This window comes from Arachis stenosperma, chromosome 6 (assembly GCF_014773155.1).
Source record: "Arachis stenosperma cultivar V10309 chromosome 6, arast.V10309.gnm1.PFL2, whole genome shotgun sequence".
NCBI lineage: Eukaryota > Viridiplantae > Streptophyta > Magnoliopsida > Fabales > Fabaceae > Arachis > Arachis stenosperma.
The window spans coordinates 115,669,106-115,680,010 of record NC_080382.1 but is presented as its reverse complement, the minus strand read 5'-3'; the positions used below and the strand labels follow the sequence as shown (position 1 = coordinate 115,680,010).

At 41.5% G+C, this 10,905-nt stretch overlaps 1 non-coding gene across 1 annotated transcript; it reads right to left on the bottom strand.

The window, feature by feature from the left end:
• Positions 1–6,091: 6,091 nt before the first annotated feature.
• On the bottom strand, positions 6,092–6,199 carry LOC130937129 (small nucleolar RNA R71). The gene has a single exon (XR_009068361.1). It is a non-coding gene; the product is annotated as a small nucleolar RNA R71 (small nucleolar RNA).
• Positions 6,200–10,905: the final 4,706 nt, after the last annotated feature.

Below are 10,905 nucleotides of genomic sequence, written 5' to 3'. Positions count from 1 at the left end.
ACTACACAGTCATGCCCTTCGGACTGAAAAACGCCGGGGCCAAAAATCAAAGACTCATCACAATGATCTTCAAAGACCTCTCAGGGACCAAACTAGAAGTCTATATCAATGATATGCTTGCCAAAACAGAGAAAGGTGACGAGCTTATTGACGACCTCAAACTTATACTAGGCACTCTAAGGAACCACCGAATGCGCCTCAATTCGACGAAGTGTGCTTTCAGGATGGAAGCCAGGAAATTCCTTGGCTTCTTGATCACACCACGGGGAGTAGAGACAAACCCTAAAAAATGCAAGGTCATCCTCGAGATGAGCAGTCTGGAAAACGTCAAGGACATCCAAAGGCTAACCGGGTGACTGGCGGCCCTTTCAGGTTTCTCAGTGCCTCAGCTCAGAAGGCCATCCCCTTTTTCAAACTCATGAAGAAAGACATTAGTTTCAAGTGGGAACCTGAATGTGAAGAAGCATTCTAACACTTCAAAAAGGTGCTAGCAAAACCTCCCATGCTGTCAAAGCACAGAAAGGGATAAACAATGTACCTCTACTTGTCCATAACAGAGGAAGCGGTAGTGGCGGCGTTGATCTAGGAAGACGAGCAAAAGACACAAAGCCCAATATAATTCATAAGCAATGTTCCCCAAAATGCAGAAATACGTTATTCCAAACTCGAAAAACTCGCCTATGCGCTACTCACAGCGTTCCGATGACTTCCACAGTACTTTCAGAGCCATCTCATCACAGTCCAAACATACTAGGCGGTCAGACAAGTATTGCAGATGTCAGACCTGGCGGGATGAATGTTCGCCTAGTGGTCAAGCTATCACAATACGAGATCAGATTCGAGCCCAAACGTCATTGCCGAAATGACCCCAGAAAGCGAACCCACGGAGTTATGAAAACTCCACGTTCACAACTCGTCAAACACCAGCTCAGGGGGAGCAAGAGTAATATTAGAAAATGAGAATGGGATCGCTGTCGGATATTCCATCCAATACGAGTTTTCGATATGCAACAATCAAGCTGAATATGAAGCCCTCTTAGCCGGATTAACGCTGGCCAAAGAAATCGATGCAAAAACACTAGAAGTTTGTAGCGACTCCCAGGTAGTTATCTCCCAAGTAAATGGGCACTACCAAACACAGGACTCCTTATTACAACAATACTTATCCAAAATCAAGGAATTAACTGCCAAGTTCGGCGAGGTAACCATCTGGTACATACCCAAGGAACGAAATGTGAGGGCTGATTTACTCTCCAAACTGGCAAGAACCAAGTCGGTCCCAGCGAATAGATCGCTAGTCCAGGAGGTCATCAAGACACCATCTGTCACAGTCGCAGCCTCGAACAACTTAACCATATCGAATCAACACTCCTGGACCTTTTCGATCATCCGGTTCCTCACCGACGGGCACCTATTCGAGGACCTGAAGGAGGCAAAAGCATACAAAACGGGAAGCAACAAAGTATACTATAATAGCAGAATAACTATACAAACGAGAACTGTCCCAGCCTTCCTCAAATACATAGAACCCGGTAACACAGACTATATATTGTGTGAAATTCACAAAGAATGTTGTGTCCGTCACATCGGGGGCAAGACCCTACCCCAAAAATTCATTCGGGTTGGATACTTCTGGCCCACCATCATCATAGATACCTTCCAACTAGTAAAAAGCTGCAAGCAGTGCCAAGTTCCTGCCAACCTTCATCAAGCAGCCCTCATCAGCTTAGCATGATAATGGTCGATCCTCCTTTTGGGACATGGAAAATCAACCTTGTTAGCCTATTTTCTATTGCTCTTAGGCAGCTCCGATTCCTCCTAGCGGCCATCATACTACACTAAATGGATCAAAGTCGAGGCGTTGGCCACAATCACGGCCACACAGTGCCAAAATTTCTTTTAGAGATAAGTCATAACTCGGTTCAGAATCCCCAAGATCGTGATCTCCGACAACGGGACCCAGTTTGTAGACAAGCGCTCAGAGAATTTCTAGAAGGAGTCAGAGCCTCCCAAAGATTTAGCTTGGTGAAACATCCACAAGCCAACGGCCAAGTAGAAGTGGCCAACAAGATCATCGTAAAAGGTCTCAAAAAATGCCTAAACAAAGCCAAGGGCCTATGTGCCGATGAATTCGGATTGGTACTCTGGTCATACCGAACGTCACCCCAGACTTCGACTGAGGAAATCCCTTTTCAGCTAATACACGGCTTGAAAGTAATTATCCTTGTGGAAATCGAGGAACCGGGCCCCAGGAAGACCGTGGCAGGACATGATGAAGAAGCAGAATAGGACCTCACAGAAGAAGTCAGAAGCATAGCCCACCTACCAAGGGTAGTCAAACCGTCTATCATCTCAACTGAAAAGGAAAGAGAGAAAATTAACATTAAGTTTCGAACCCAGGAAACAAAAGCATGATTAAAATAAAAACAAACAAAAGCATAAAAAATCCACCAATGTAAGTTTGGCATGCCACAGGATCACCCATAAAGTCTTGGGGATTCAATGGACGATCTCCAAAAATTGACCATAAAACATCAGTGATGAGCGGATAATTTGTACGCTTTTTGGCATTATTTTTAGTATGTTTCTAGTAGGATTTAGTTAGTTTTTAGTATATTTTTATTAGTTTTTAGTTAAAATTCACTTTTCTGGACTTTACAATGAGTTTGTGTGTTTTTCTGTGATTTCAGGTATTTTCTGGCTGAAATTGAGGGACTTGAGCAAAAATCTGATTAAGAGACTAAAAGGACTGCAGATGCTGTTGGATTCTGACCTCCCTGCACTCGAAGTGGATTTTCTGGAGCTACAGAAGCCCAATTGGCGCGCTCTCAATGGCGTTGGAAAGTAGAAATCCTGGGCTTTCCAGCAATGTATAATAGTCTATACTTTGCCCAAGATTTGATGGCCCAAACCGGCGTTCCAAATCAGCTCAAGAATTCTGGCGTAAAACGCCGGAACTGGCACAAGAATGGGAGTTAAACGCCCAAACTGGCACAAAAGCTGGCGTTCAACTCCAAGAGAAGTCTCTACACGAAAATGCTTCAATGCTCAGCCCAAGCACACACCAAGTGGGTCCGGAAGTGGATTTTTATGTCATTTACTCATCTTTGTAATTCTTAAGCTACTAGTTCCCTATAAATAGGACCTTTTACTATTGTATTTTCATCTTTGGACATCTAGTTCTTAGATCAGATGTTGGTTCTTCTGGTTCCCTCTCTGGGGCCGAAGCCAATGATCACTTTTGTTCTTATGTATTTTCAACGGTGGAGTTTCTACACACCATAGATTAAGGTGTGGAGCTCTGCTGTACCTCGAGTATTAATGCAATTACTATTGTTCTTCTATTCAATTCAGCTTGTTCTTGTTCTAAGATATCACTTGTTCTTCAACTTGATGAATTTGATGATCCGTGACACTCATCATCATTCTCACCTATGAACGTGTGCCTAACAACCACCTCCGTTCTACCTTAGATTGGGTGGATATCTCTTGGGTTCTTTAACCGGAATCTTCGTGGTATAAGCTAGAATTGATGGCGGCATTCAAGAGAATCCGGAAGGTCTAAACCTTGTCTGTGGTATTCTGAGTAGGATTCAATGATTGAATGACTGTGACGAGCTTCAAACTCGCGATTGTGGGGCGTTAGTGACAGACGCAAAAGAATCACTGGATTCTATTCCGACATGATCGAGAACCGACAGCTGAATAGCCGTGCCGTGACAGGGTGCGTTGAACATTTTCACTGAGAAGATGGGAGGTAACCACTGACAACGGTGAAACCCTACATACAGCTTGCCATGGAAAGGAGTAAGAAGGATTGGATGAAGACAGTGGGAAAGCAGAGAGACGGAAAGGACAAAGCATCTCCATTCGCTTATCTGAAATTCTCACCAATGAATTACATAAGTATCTCTATCTTTATCTTTATGTTTTATTCATCATCTATAACCATTTGAATCTGCCTGACTAAGATTTACAAGGTGACCATAGCTTGCTTCATACCAACAATCTCTGTGGGATCGACCCTTACTCGCGTAAGGTTTATTACTTGGACGACCCAGTACACTTGCTGGTTAGTAGTGCGAAGTTGTGATAAAGAGTTGAGATTGCAATTGTGCGTACCATGTTGATGGCGCCATTGATGATCACAATTTCGTGCACCAAGTTTTTGGCGCCGTTGCCGGGGATTGTTGAGTTTGGACAACTGACGGCTCATCTTGTTGCTTAGATTAGGTATTTTTTTCCAGAATTTCTTTAAGAATGAATTCTAGAGTTTCATGATGATCTGTTGAAATCTGGCTGGCTGTGAAGCCATGTCTAATCTTATTGGACCGAGGTTTCAACTTATCATCACAAGAGCTTGTTGATTTCTATCAAACTTGCTATTGGAGCAATGATCTGCTGAGACTTGGCTGGCCATTGGCCATGTCTAGCGTTTTGGACCGGAGCTTTCTTTGAAAGCTTGGCTGGCTGTGAAGCCATGTCTAATTCCTGGACCGGAGTCTTAGACTAGCATTGCAATGATTCCTGGAATTCTCATTAAAGATTCTGAAACCTTTATTTTCTTTTTTTTCATATAATTTTCGAAAAAGCACAAAAAAATTTACAAAATCATAAAAACCAAAAATATTTTTATGTTTCTTGTTTGAGTCCAGTGTCTCATTTTAAGTTTGGTGTCTTGCATGCATTGTTTATTTGATCTTGGTTCTATTTTCAAGTCAATAATACAGAGGACTGAAGATTCAGTACATGCAGCAGAGGAATTATACAAAAAAAGTTGGGCGTTCAAAACGCCTAGTGAGGAAGGCAAACTGGCGTTTAAACGCCAGCCAGGATACCTGGCTGGGCGTTTAACGCCCAAAAGGGTAGCATTTTGGGCGTTAAATGCCAGAATGGATACCATTCTGGGCGTTTAACGCCAGGATAGCACAAGAGGGAAGATTCTGTTTTTAATGCAAATTTTTTTTCAAGTTTTCAAAATCTTTTCAAAATCAAATCTTTTTTTTTCAATCAAATCTTTTTCAAAATCAATTTCTTTCCATTTTCAAAAATACTTGCTATCAATTAATGATTTGATTCAACATTTCAAGTATGTTGCCTTTTCTGTTGAGAAAGGTTTAATGTTTGAATCATATCTTTTCTTGTTAACCAAGTCATTTTTTTTAAAATCAAATCTTTTTAAAATTGTTTTTCAAATCATATCTTTTCAATCATATCTTTTTAAAACCATAACTTTTCAATCATATCTTTTTAATCACATCTTTTTCAAAATAGTTTTCAATCATATCTTTTTGATTTCTAATTTCAAAATTTTTTCAAAAATCACTTGATTTTTTTCCACTCTTAGTTTTCGAAAATCTCTTCCCCTCTTCTCACATCCTTTTATTTATGGAGTACCACTCCTCCTCAATGCACAATTCGAACTCTATCTCACTAAGTTCGAATTCTTCTACTTCTTCCTTCTATTTTTCTTTTCCTCTGACACCTCAAGGAATCTCTATACTGTGACATAGAGGATTCCATATTTTCTTATTCTCTTCTCTTTCATATGAGCAGGAGCAAAGACAAAAGCATTCTTGTTGAGGCTGACCCTGAACCTGAAAGGACCTTGAAGCGGAAGCTAAGAGAAGCTAAGGCACAACTCTCTGTAGAGAACCTAACAGAAATCTTCAAACAAAAAGAACCCATGGCAGCCGAAAACAACAACAATGCCAACAATGCAAGGAAGGTGCTGGGTGACTTTACTGCACCTACTCCCGACTTCTATGGGAGAAGCATCTCTATCCCTGCCATTGGAGCAAACAACTTTGAGCTTAAGCCTCAATTGGTTTCTCTAATGCAACAGAATTGCAAGTTCTATGGACTTCCATTGGAAGATCCTCATCAGTTTTTAGCTGAATTCTTGCAAATCTGTAACACTGTCAAGACCAATGGGGTCAACCATGAGGTCTACAGACTTATGCTATTCCCTTTTGCTGTAAGAGACAGAGCTAGGATATGGTTGGATTCACAACCTAAAGAAAGCCTGAACTCTTGGGAAAAGCTAGTCAATGCCTTCTTGGCAAAGTTCTTTCTACCTCAAAAATTGAGTAAGCTTAGAGTGGAAGTCCAAACCTTCAGACAGAAGGAAGGTGAATCCCTCTATGAAGCTTGGGAGAGATACAAACAATTAATCAAAAAGTGTCCTTCTGACATGCTTTCTGAATGGAGCATCATAGGTATTTTCTATGATGGTCTCTCTGAACTATCCAAGATGTCATTGGATAACTCTGCTGGAGGATCTCTTCATCTGAAGAAGACGCCTACAGAAGCTCAAGAACTCATTGAAATGGTTGCAAATAACCAATTCATGTACACTTCTGAAAGGAATCCTGTGAACAATGGGACGAATCAGAAGAAAAGAGTTCTTGAGATTGATACTCTGAATGCCATTCTGGCTCAGAACAAAATATTGACTCAGCAAGTCAATATGATTTCTCAAAATCTGTCTGGAATGCAAAATGCACCAAGCAGTACTAAGGATGCTTCATCTGAAGAAGAAGCTTATGATCCTGAGAACCCTTCAATGGAAGAGGTGAATTACATGGGAGAACCCTATGGGAACACCTATAATTCTTCATGGAGAAATCATCCAAATCTCTCATGGAAGGATCAACAGAGACCTCAACAAGGTTTCAACAACAATAATGGTGGAAGAAACAGGTTTAGCAATGGCAAGCCTTTTCCATCATCTTCTCAGCAACAGACAGAGAATTCTAAGCAGAACCACTCTGACTTAGCAACCATGGTCTCTGATCTAATCAAAACCACTCAAAGTTTCATGACTGAAACAAGGTCCTCCATTAGAAATTTGGAGGCACAAGTGGGACAGCTGAGCAAGAAAATTACTGAACTCCCTCCTAGTACTCTTCCAAGCAATACAAAAGAGAATCCAAAAGGAGAATGCAAGGCCATCAACATGGCCGAATTTAGAGAGGAGGAAGAGGCAGTGAGCGCCACTGAGGAAGGCCTCAATGGACGTTCACTGGCCTTCAATGAGTTCCATGATGAGGAACTATGAGAATCTGAGGCTCAAACTGAGACCATAGAGATTCCATTGGACTTACTTCTGCCATTCATGAGCTCTGATGAGTATTCCTCCTCTGAAGAGGATGAATATGTCACTGAAGAGCAAGTTGCTAAATACCTTGGAGCAATCATGAAGCTAAATGACAAGTTATTTGGTAATGAGACTTGGGAGAACGAACCTCCTTTGCTCACCAAAGAACTGGATGACTTGTCTAGGCAGAGATTACCTCAAAAGAGACAAGATCCTGGGAAGTTTTCAATACCTTGTACCATAGGCACCATGACCTTCAAGAAGGCTCTGTGTGACCTAGGGTCAAGCGTAAACCTCATGCCTCTCTCTGTAATGGAGAAACTAGGGATCTTTGAGGTACAAGCTGCAAGAATCTCACTAGAGATGGCAGACAATTCAAGAAAACAAGCTTATGGGCTTGTAGCGGACGTTCTGGTGAAGATTGAAGACCATTACATCCCTGCTGATTTCATAGTCCTAGAGACTGGGAAGTGCATGGATGAATCCATCATCCTTGGCAGACCCTTCCTAGCCACAGCAAAGGCTGTGATTGATGTGGACAGAGGAGAATTAATCATTCAAGTGAATGAAGAATCCTTTGTGTTTAAGGCTCAAGGATATCCCTCTGTCACCATGGAGAGGAAGCATGAAGAGCTTCTCTCAAAACAGAGCCAAACAGAGCTCCCACAGTCAAACTCTAAGTTTGGTGTTGGGAGGCCACAACCAAATTCTAAGTTTGGTGTTGAACCCCCACATTCAAACTCTAAGTTTGGTGTTGGGAGGTTCCAATATTGCTCTGAGTATCTGTGAGGCTCTATGAGAGCCCTCTGTCAAGCTACTGACATTAAAGAAGCGCTTGTTGGGAGGCAACCCAATGTTATGTTTAATCTATTTTTCTTTGTTATTTTATGTTTTCTGTAGGTTGATGATCATGAGAAGTCACAAAATCAATTGAAAAAGCAAAAACAGAATGAAAAACAGAAAGAAAAATAGCACACCCTGGAGGAGAACTTGCTGGCGTTTAAACGCCAGTGAAGCTAGCAAATGGGCGTTTAACGCCCAGTCTGGCACCATTCTGGGCGTTTAACGCCAGAAAGGGGCACCAGACTGGCGTTAAACGCCAGGAAAGGGCAAGAAGCTGGCGTTAAACGCCAGAAATGGGCACCAACCCGGCGTTTAATGCCAGAATTGGCACAGAGAGCAATTTCGCTCGCCACTTGGTGCAGGGATGACTTTTCCTTGACACCTCAGGATCTGTGGACCCCACAGGATCCCCACCTACCCCACCACCCTCTCTCTTCTTCTTCACCCATTCACCAATCACCTCAACACCTCTTCCCCAAAAACCCTTCACCTATCAAATCCCATCTTTCTCTTCACCACTCACATCCATCCTTCATAAAACCCCACCTACCTCACCATTCAAATTTAAACCACTTTTCCTCCCAAACCCACCCTCCCATAGCCGAAACCTACCCCTCTCTTCACCCTATATAGACCCATCTTCACTCCTTCATTTTCATACACCCTAAACACTACTTCTCCCCCTTTGGCCAAACCACAAAGCCACCTCCATCTCCTCTATTTCTTCTTCTTCTACTCTCTTCTTTCTTCTTTTGCTCGAGGATGAGCAAACCTTTTAAGTTTGGTGTGGTAAAAGCATTGCTTTTTGTTTTTCCATAACCATTTATGGTATCTAAGGCCGGAGAAACCTCTAGAAAGAGGAAAGGGAAGGCAAAAGCTTTCACCTCCGAGTCATGGGAGATGGAGAGATTCATCTCAAGGGTGCATCAAGACCACTTCTATGAAGTTGTGGCCATGAAGAAGGTGATCCCCGAGGTCCTCTTCAAGCTCAAAAAGGGTCAACTTTGATCAAAGGTTGGACCAAGTCCTCATAGACATCTGTGAAGAGGGCGCTCAATGGAAGAGAGAGGGAAGCCAGTTCAACCAAGAAGGCATGACCTCAAGCCCATCACTAAGAAAAGGATGGAGCAAACATGAGATCCCACTCATCATGAAATCCCTGAGATACCTCAAGGGATGCACTTTCCTCCACAAAACTATTGGGAGCAAATCAACACCTCCCTAGGAGAATTGAGTTCCAACATGGGACAACTAAGGGTGGAGCACCAAGAACATTCCATCCTCCTCCATGAAATTAAAGAAGATCAAAGAATCATGAGAGAGGAGCAACAAAGGCAAGGAAGAGACATTGAGGAGCTCAAACACTCCATAAGATCTTCAAGAGGAAGAACAAGCCGCCATCACTAAGGTGGACCCGTTCTTTAATTTCCTTGTTCTTTATTTTCCTGTTTTTCGAATTTTATGCTTATGTTTATCCATGTTTGTGTCTTATTCCATGATCATTAGTGTCTTAGTGTCCATGCCTTAAAGTTATGAATGTCCTATGAATCCATCACCTTTCTTGAATGAAAAGTGTTCTTAATTGAAAAAGAGAAGAATTGCATGAATTTTAAATTTTATAACAGATTAATTATTTTGATGTGGTGGCAATACTTTTGACCTCTGAATGTATGCTTGAACAGTGCATAAGTCTTTTGAATTTGTTGTTCATGAATGTTGGCTCTTGAAAGAATGATGAAAAAGGAGACATGTTACTGAGGATCTGAAAAATCATAAAAATGATTCTTGAAGCAAGAAAAAGCAGTGAATACAAAAAAAAAAGAGAGAAAAACGAAAAAAAAGTAGAAAAAAAGGGGAGAAAGAGAAAAAGAAAGAAAAAGAAAGAAATAAAGTTGTGATCCAAGGCAAAAAGAGTGTGCTTAAGAACCCTGGACACCTCTAATTGGGGACTCTAGCAAAGCTGAGTCACAATCTGAAAAGGTTCACCCAATTATGTGTCTGTGGCATGTATGTATCCGGTGGTAATACTGGAAGACAGAGTGCTTTGGGCCACGGCCAAGACTCATAAAGTAGCTGTGTTCAAGAATCATCATACTTAACTAAGAGAATCAATAACACTATCTGGATTCTGAGTTCCTATAGAAGCCAATCATTCTGAATTTCAAAGGATAGAGTGAGATGCCAAAACTATTCAGAGGCAAAAAGCTAAAAGCCCCGCTCATCTAATTAATACTGATCTTCATAGATGTTTTTGGAATTTATTGCATATTCTCTTCTTTTTATCTTATTTGATTTTCAGTTGCTTGGGGACAAGCAACAATTTAAGTTTGGTGTTGTGATGAGCGGATAATTTGTACGCTTTTTGGCATTGTTTTTAGTATGTTTCTAGTAGGATTTAGTTAGTTTTTAGTATATTTTTATTAGTTTTTAGTTAAAATTCACTTTTCTGGACTTTACAATGAGTTTGTGTGTTTTTCTGTGATTTCATGTATTTTCTGGCTGAAATTGAGGGACTTGAGCAAAAATCTGATTAAGAGACTAAAAGGACTGCAGATGCTGTTGGATTCTGACCTCCCTGCACTCGAAGTGGATTTTCTGGAGCTACAGAAGCCCAATTGGCGCGCTCTCAACGGCGTTGGAAAGTAGACATCCTGGACTTTCCAGCAATGTATAATAGTCTATACTTTGCCCAAGATTTGATGGCCCAAACCGGCGTTCCAAATCAGCTCAAGAATTCTGGCGTAAAACGCCAGAACTGGCACAAGAATGGGAGTTAAACGCCCAAACTGGCACAAAAGCTGGCGTTCAACTCCAAGAGAAGTCTCTACACGAAAATGCTTCAATGCTCAGCCCAAGCACACACCAAGTGGGCCTGGAAGTGGATTTTTATGTCATTTACTCATCTTTGTAATTCTTAAGCTACTAGTTCCCTATAAATAGGACCTTTTACTATTGTATTTTCA